The following is an 8,524-nucleotide window of genomic DNA, read 5'->3' on the forward strand; positions in this document are numbered from 1 at the left end:
AAAAGAAAAGTGAATAATAAATGTATCCCTCACTTCAAAATAATATTACATTGTGACCATCACACTCGACCGATGTGCCAAAATGTAGTTTGTACAATAAGAAAACACAATCTCTTGATTCAGTGTATCATAAACTCTTCAGTCTATTCTCTACAAAAGGATAGTTCCTTTGCTTGGTCAGAGTGGAAAAGCTTTCAAACTTTTCGTCAAGCTTATTTTTGTAGTCTTAAATATAGCATTGATTTCAGCTACTACGTCTCCGATAATCCGTCTTGTCAGTGCGGAATGAATCTTTTTTCTTCTCAAATATAAAACTTTCAGATGTTATGCTTTCACCTGTTGGGTTTCATCAATCACTGGAGAGACTGACCTTGCAGTAAAAGCAAACTACACAAAGGACAGAATCTGCTCTGAAGTACTTGTCTCACACCATTGTGTTCCCTGTTTGGCTACAGCTGCATTGGCACCCGGATTGCCTTCACAGCTCCAGCTATTTTCCCATGTTGATTCCTTCTGGTGTTGGGGAGTCTCCCAGTTTATCTTTATCGATATCAAAGGTGGCTCCCTGCTTTGATCAATTTTCGCAGGCGCTCTTGATGCTTCTGGGCTAAAAGGAATCAATGGAAGTGCAAAGAGCCCCGTGTCTCTCACTCTCGCTGATTCTCTCTGCCTCACTCATTTCCTCGTAGTACTGTGAAGCTGAGCCTGATCTCCATTCAGACTGCCCTCCTAATTGCCTCATTTGAGAAAATGGAGCAATCAGGCCCATTTTCACTTCTGCTTCACCATTGATGATTCAGACAGGGGTCCATGGACCAATGCAAGGCTGGGATCTTTATTGTCGTCATTGTGACTACTTCCATTCACCAATCTGTTCTGTCAGATTCACTGTGTGATGCAAAATCCAATTCGTCAGTACATGACGGGAAATTTAGATGGCTAATTAGCCATTCTAGTAATTAAAGCCAATCACTATTGCACTTTGAATATATTTTTAAAATAAGCTAACTGAGCATGGAGATAAATGTTACACCTTTTTTTTTCGGCATCTGAATACTATTGGAGCCCTTTACGCTGAGGTGATGCAATGAAACAATTTTACCCCTCAAACTTCTAAACCTTGATTGATTATGTGTGCATGGTCTCGGCAGGTCTTTGCATGTTCTGTCTGTGGTAAAATCCTCTAAAGCCTGACCCGAGCATGAATTCAGCATTGTCCACAGGCCAGAGAAGGGGATGCAGGGATAAAGATCTGAGGGGCCAGGGGGATGCACAAAGTGCCAGCATGAGGAGAATTTGATACTGAATCTAGAGCTGCTGCACAGTAGAGGAAATATAGGGGGCTTAGGGACCTGACAGAGACATAATTCAATATAGCCCCAGGCAAAGACAGAAGGTGAAAAAACACACACACACACACACACACGCACAAGGAGCAGTTACAGTCCTTTCCAAAGAGCTGTTACCGTTGAGCAAGACTTATGAGTATTCACGATTGGTTATCGGGGTCAAGCTGCACACTGCAGGATCCAAATTGTTGTAGTCAATGAAAAGCTGTCCAGTGGAGCATCGTTACTCTTCCAGCAGTGACAATAAGCCTTATATCAAAGAACATGCCTGATCGCTTTACCAAGCGCCTCTAAAGTTACCTCCTGCGTTAAAGGGCGTGATGAGCGAGCAAACTATCAGAGTTGTGTCTGCGGCAGAATGAAGCCAATTCAGTTCGGCCCAATCCCTTTGTAGACCAGATGGATCTTTAGAACAGGGAAAATCTGGTGCATTCTGGATGAAGGACAATAGAGCTGCTTGTCTGGCAGGGTCCATCAACAGACTGTGTTGATGATAGGAAAACATCCAAGAGATGAAAATGTGTATTGCTTACATGTCAAGCTGCCAGTTGATGCAAATGCATAGGTTTAACACAAACCGCAATCAAGGCATTAACCACACTCTGCTTATCATATCTATTTAAAAGTTTGTAGTTTGAAAGTTATTGGAAAAAAAAGCCCTTTATAGGCAGTGGACTGATAGGAGTTTCACTGTTGTTTCAAGAAATTTAACACACTATAGAGGCTCAGTTGCATTATGGGTTTCCTAGCAACAAGAGCTGGGTTATCATTTAGACACAGACATATAACAAAGGGGCTTGGAAGACTATACTTCTATAAATGGTCATTGTGTGTCATGGTGTGATTAAAAGTTAAGATTCTGGTACGTTGGATGTGTTCTCATTGTAGAAAAACAACAGATTCAGCAAATGATGATGTCTCAAATGATTCTGTTGCTTAATGAAAATGAAAAGATCGCCAATTTTCATTTAGATATCATCAAAGACCCGTTTGAGCACAACAATCTTTCTTTTCAACCAGTGTTTTGACAGGCCAACAAAGACTTTTGAACCCTTGCTGGTTCCCCTGGTGGGAAGGGTGAGAGGGTAGGATGGGGCACCAGTCAATCTCTCCCTCAATGGTACATTAGGCTCTTGCAGTGTTCAGCGGCTCTTAAAAGTACAGTCCTGACCTTTCAGCTGTTCTCTAATTACATTCATGTCCTGGGGTAGGCCGCAACCACAAAACGACCCATCGTCTTTTATGAACCAACCACTGGGACATTGTCCCAGCCGCCTGTCACCTGGGATCTTGGCTGCCCTCAGCGACCCCCCTCCTGCCGATGCCCCGGTATGTCAAGGGAGCGCGCTCAGCTCAGCAATGCCACGGTTCTTTCTGTTAAGGCATCTGGCTGCTTTCACACGTCAAAACCGGGCACCCTTACCCGCCTGGGTTTTTGGCGGTTAGTGAGTGTCAGGGAGACCGTGTAGGCAGCCAACCCGTGTCAGGCCCCATCAGCTCAGCGTGGGCATCTATAAAGGGAGCCGCCGTCTTTCGTGGCCAGCGGGCTATGGAGAATACAGGCTGGGAGTTCTGGCCAGCCAAAAGGCTTCCTGCTCCCGACTGCTTCAGTGCACCCACTTTCTTTTCTAATCTAAAGGGGGCCTGTGTGGTGATTGTTGGGATATTGGGGAGAGCGCAACTCCCGAGGAGTGGATTTTCTGATAGTGAATTGTTTGACAGGTTTTTTTATAGATGAGTTGTAATGTCAGTTTGTAGCTCTTTCCTTGACTTTGTAGGTCTCGATGTATTAAGCATAAACACGAATCCACTGTCAATCAATTATTAGCTTGCTGTGCATTATTTATAAACCTCTACATCATTGAAAACAATGAGCTGATATTCTAATTAGTGATATCTAAATGAGTCATTCTGTTGTTCGGGCAAGTTATGGCCAGCCGTCAAGGTTCACTTCATTTTTATTGAAAGGCTGGCAGGCGCTCGCTTTATCTGATAGGGTTATTTTTTTATGTCTGTCAAGATGCTGTGATCCGTGAAACTGGCGGCGATGGGTCCACACTGAGGAGTCACAGGGAGCAGACAGAGATGGACTCTTCTACGAAAAGGTCAAATAGACAAAACTGAGTGGAAGGTTTCTTACAGTTTCATCAAATAAGTAAAATTGGTTTCTAGAGCCTTGTGCACGTAACAGATACCACAAGGTGTTGTTAAAGCTGGTGAAAAGGGAAGAGGGGAAGAATGATGAAGAAGAATAAAAATGTGGGGAATGTTGGGACACAGAGATGACGTAATGATTTTGAAGAAAATAGAGTTCATTTTAAATTGATACTTCACCCACAAACATGACCGAATGACTTAATGTTAGACGTGAATGAGAATTGAGTTTGTGCCTGTGTCTAAATATAATGTGCACATGCATGTGTATGGAAAACATTCGACTGGAAAAATTAGAATTAGTTTATTTCATATACATTTATACATTCATATTTATACAATTAGTTAAAAAAATGTCACTTCACTAGGATTACCAACACGTTTATTAACATGGCACCACCCATGGCTCTAAATAACTGTTTTTTATCTAAACTCATTTTTTTTAAAACAAAAAAAAATCAAAACTGGTAAAACATCTACATTATAAATCAACATCTATTATGGGATTTAGAGCATAGTGATAAAAACAATGATGTGGTGTGTGTGTGTGTGTGTGTGTGTGTGTGTGTGTGTGTGTGTGTGTGTGAACAGGAGTTGGCTGGAGAGAAAGAGAGAGAGAGACTAGACAAGATGGTGGATGTAAACACATAAGTGATTACTTACCGCAGTACTTAACATTGGCAGCGAGGCTGCATTATCTGGCGGAGAAATAAGACACAAAATGGAAAAGTGTGTCTAAGTCTGTGTTGCTTAGTTTGAAAAGATGATGTTGAAGAGAAGGAGAAAGCACTCAAAACGAGACAAAGCCTCATCGCAGCAGCAAAGTATAAACTACACGGTAAAGTAACAGTTCTCATGCAAACATATTCAGAACTTCCCCCAATGCCATGGTTACCGCTTAATCTTTTCGGATAGATTCAGTATCGTATCAATCACTCACCCCAAACCTTGTATTCCTTGTTTGCTCTAAGCAATATAACATGTGATATATGGTAGCCACAGGAAGGGAGATACAGCCCCTGTGTCTCTTGTAACATCATTCCGCTTTACTTTATATCACATTTTTGTGTGTGATATGGGACTCTGCTCAGAGGCTCCAATATTCTTTTGAAATGTAATGTATTTGCAGCCCGTGTATCTCTGACCTTTGAAGCAAGAGTCCATATATGGCTGTAGATATACAGAGAATAATATCATTTAGAAGACTGGTGTGGTGGTTTAAGGCTGTAATGGGTGCTTAGTTTGGCCTCAAAACCTTTTGTCTTTGCAAATGCGTTCATCTTTTTTATGGCATTAAATCCAACATAAAAAATGATAGTGTCTATTGACTTTAATGATATACCAGTACTTAAAAATACACAGTTCTAACCATAATTTATCTAAGAGGGAAATAAAGTGCGAGTTTGAGTCTTTGTGCTTTCCAGATGTTGAGGCAGTCTTCACTAATCAATCCCCCTACATGAAAAAACAATGAATATTAAGAGGAAAGAGAAGCTTCCCTGCAAACACGGTCATGGTAAATAGTACCGCTTTGTTATATTATTTTCTCGTCGAGTGTTTCACTTGTGGAATCTTGCTGAATCTATTCTACAGGAAAGAATGAAAATAGATTATTCTCTAATTAACCAGAGGGCGCTTAATTATTTAGGCTTCCAACAAAACCTGAGAAAAATAACAACGTGCAGCTCTCGGAACAAGCTAATGGAACAATTATAGTACAATCTCACTCATCAGCAAAGCTTCATCATATATCAGGAGCGCTGTGAATAGTTGAGTAGCATGGTCCTTATGTTTTAGCATTGAATATTAGAAAACTGAGTACCAAGAAAATACAAACCTTTGGACAGTATTTTTACTCATTTTCCAGTTCCTTTCTTTTCCTTCTCTTCATGTTGATTTTATAAAAAATAATTAACCTATCTGACCCATTCTGATTGACTGGGTTCTACCTTGGTATTTTACAATTCCCTGCAATATAACTCAAGCTCTGTGTAAGGACAGCTATTCTGTGTGCGCGTTTGAGGTGCTACACATAAAACATTCATCATGGTGTTTTTACCCCATTCAATTCACTACACGTTCCTCACACAAAACTGAATGAAATTTGATGGAAAACCTCGACCCACCCATCACTTCTGTGATTGCTGACAGCAAGTACACCCACTTCATTTGTAAGTCCGCTCGTGCTGGCAGCGGGTCGCATTCCTGGGTGGGTCTGCAGGGACGAGATGGACACAGATGATATGAGCGTTTAGAGAGAAGACAGGAGGTTGGTGAATAGGAGCCTTTATCAAACTGAGCTGCGTCAACCCATTCGTAGTCGTACCAGCTGCTGGGACATTGGTTCATGTCCCTGATTAAAATAAGGGACCCAAACGCCGTGGAGAGAAGTGCTTTTGTACGCAGCCTTACTATGGAATGATGGGTATGATGACAACAAGAGCGACAGTGATCACAATGTAGTCAAAGGGGATGGCTCATGCCAGCAGAATGATCAACAAGGCAGTGCAGTGATAAAACACGCGGTTGCACTTCACTGTAACTGAATCGTTACGCGAGTGAACAGATCACTTGTACACATACAAAATCAACCACTCTCTGCTGACTACAGTGTCAGCTGAACCCTTACAAACTATGAATAGAGAAACAGCCTCTTCAACAGAGAACGCTGTTGTTGTGTAACCAACTCTTTGGTTATATTTTTACTCCCACAGAACAGATGCAGAGATATTTAAGGTTTAAACGTTGCTGTGATGAAATGAAAAAAAAAAAAAAAAGTGACAGGAGCAAATGTATTTGTGGCATTTAATCCTTGGCGATGTGCAGATGAACAACTCTGGTGTTTGTCAGAGACAAAAAAACATACATACATGACTGCAGCATCAGTCTGTGTGTAGATATCTGAAAAAAAGAGGCTTGATTTTGAGAAATTCCCCACAATTGCATAACAAATTTTTAACATACCCCTGCTGAATTCTGCAAGTAATTGCCTCCCCCTCCCTATTTCCATCAAATATACCAGATAACAGATAGTGTGCAGTCAACTCGCATCACTATTAGCTGATAAATGGACTTTGGGCCCCTCTGCCATGTATCATTAATGACTTAACGCATGGTGCGCCCCTGTTGCAGCTGTAAGCAAGCAGCCAAAGCAGAGTGTGTGGATGGAGGCGGCAGCGAGGAGGGGTAAATCATAACACCTGCCTCGTAAATCGCCCGGGCTCTCTCTTGGCTCCGTTCCACACCGGGGTCAGCTTGTCTGCTAATCTGCTAATATGGTGGATATAATTGCGATTGAATGGTCGGCAGCGTCGTGTGTCATGGGGATGCAGTTGTTCTTCCCCATTGCCAATGTTGTGATATCCAATCAGAGGTAATCATCGCCATCGAACCGCTCAGCCTAATGGGATCGGACGGGTTTTTATTCATACACCTGGCTGTTGTGTGTGTGTCTCTGTGTGTGTGTTTATTCCTTCTTGGCAGGTATGTGTGTACATTTAAGGTATTGTGCACCTGTTGTTGTGCAAAATAAAACGTTCCCTTGTGGATTAGCATATACACACATGTGTTTGTGTGTGCATGTGCTTGTGTTCCTTTGTGAGGATGCACAGACACTATGGAAGTGTCTGACAAGAGCTCCTCCGCCAAATGTTCTCTTCTTTATATCTTAAAACGTTGTGTTTTTTGAATATATTAATATATGAAAAAGTCTGTTTATATCATACATATTTGAGTACGTACAGTACTTTAGAATCTGTTTATGTGTGCATCTTCTTTTGAAGGTGTGTGTGTGTGTGTGTGTGTGTGTGTGTGTGCCCCTCTATGTGTCTGAGCCAACACTATGAATCAGTGGAGTTGGCCAGAGCAAAAACGAGCAAAGCGGGATTAAGAGCATCCTCATTCTGGCTAGACAGGAGCCTCCGTTGCTCTTGGGAGACACGGCAACAGAGGGAAGAGAAAAACAGAGAACAAACCCTCCTCCTCCTTCTGCTCCTGTCATCTCTTCTCTCTCCCAGAGTTGCACCCTCCAGCTCTCTCTCTTGTTCTTCCACTTCTTTTTTTTTTTTGCAGCTCTCCCCTCCTTTCTTCTTTCCTTTTTTTTTTTCTTTCTTTCCTTCAATGTCCTGTCTCATGCTGCCCTCCCTTCTACCTCTGAACACTAGCTGCTCCTTATTTCTCCCTCAGGTCTCTGCACCACAGTGAGGAGTTGCTGGCACAGGGGGGACGGCAGAAGGCCCTTTGTGAAGTTCAAGGCAGTGGAGTTGAGATTTCAGCAAGTTCCAGGAGGTTCATTAAGAAAGCCTTTTCCAAGAAAAGAACTGTCCAACTCGAAGGAGAGGGAACTGGACCAACTGCCTACTCGGGTGATATGGATCTCTGAGTTCTAATATCAATACTGACCATTTTTATTCTTTAAGACATTGCTCATTATTTAATTCAAGGAACAAACTCTTCCATGTGTTGGAAACCTCTTGGTGAAGCAAAGCAGCTGATTTGAAACTTAACATTTACGTTTCCCATGTGTGTACAGTAAGCATATTGTGCTTATTCATGAAGCTATAAACACAAGATATTTGCATTTGTTATGTTAAACATCACGTGTGACTCTGCTTTTTTCTAAATCTGAGGATTTCTTTACGTAGCATAGTGTAAATCCATATGTACGCTTGTTAGTTGAACCAAACTTTCACACACAAAGTCCTTTCGTTATCAGTCAATAAAATAGGGCCGGATCCCCAATGTAGTACAAAGTAATTGACCCTGTTCCTGCCTCCTGCCATTACCCCGCTGACAACTGCTGCTGCTATCACTAGCATTATAAATATTAATAACATTACTATTACTGTCATCATAAACCAACATTACCTGCTTTCCTTCTGTCCAGAAGTCCACAGGCTCCTGTGGATGGAGGTTATGTCACATGGAGGTTGTCCCTGCAGTGGTCCTGCCGTATACACCTGGCGTACTGCTCTCAATATCTGAACATTTTCTGTTGTAAGGAATTGAACTTATTGTACACC

The 8,524-nt window shown here is 41.9% G+C and overlaps 1 long non-coding RNA gene across 1 annotated transcript in view; it reads left to right on the forward strand.

Moving 5' to 3' along the window:
- LOC134132200 (uncharacterized) overlaps positions 1 to 8,164 on the forward strand; it is a 48,847-nt gene extending 40,683 nt beyond the window's left edge. Inside the window, exon 3 of the long non-coding RNA XR_009956724.1 lies at positions 7,689 to 8,164. This is a non-coding gene — a long non-coding RNA (uncharacterized LOC134132200). The remainder of the gene's footprint in view (positions 1 to 7,688) is intronic.
- Positions 8,165 to 8,524: the final 360 nt, after the last annotated feature.

The sequence above is a fragment of the Pungitius pungitius genome, chromosome 7 (assembly GCF_949316345.1).
Source record: "Pungitius pungitius chromosome 7, fPunPun2.1, whole genome shotgun sequence".
NCBI lineage: Eukaryota > Metazoa > Chordata > Actinopteri > Perciformes > Gasterosteidae > Pungitius > Pungitius pungitius.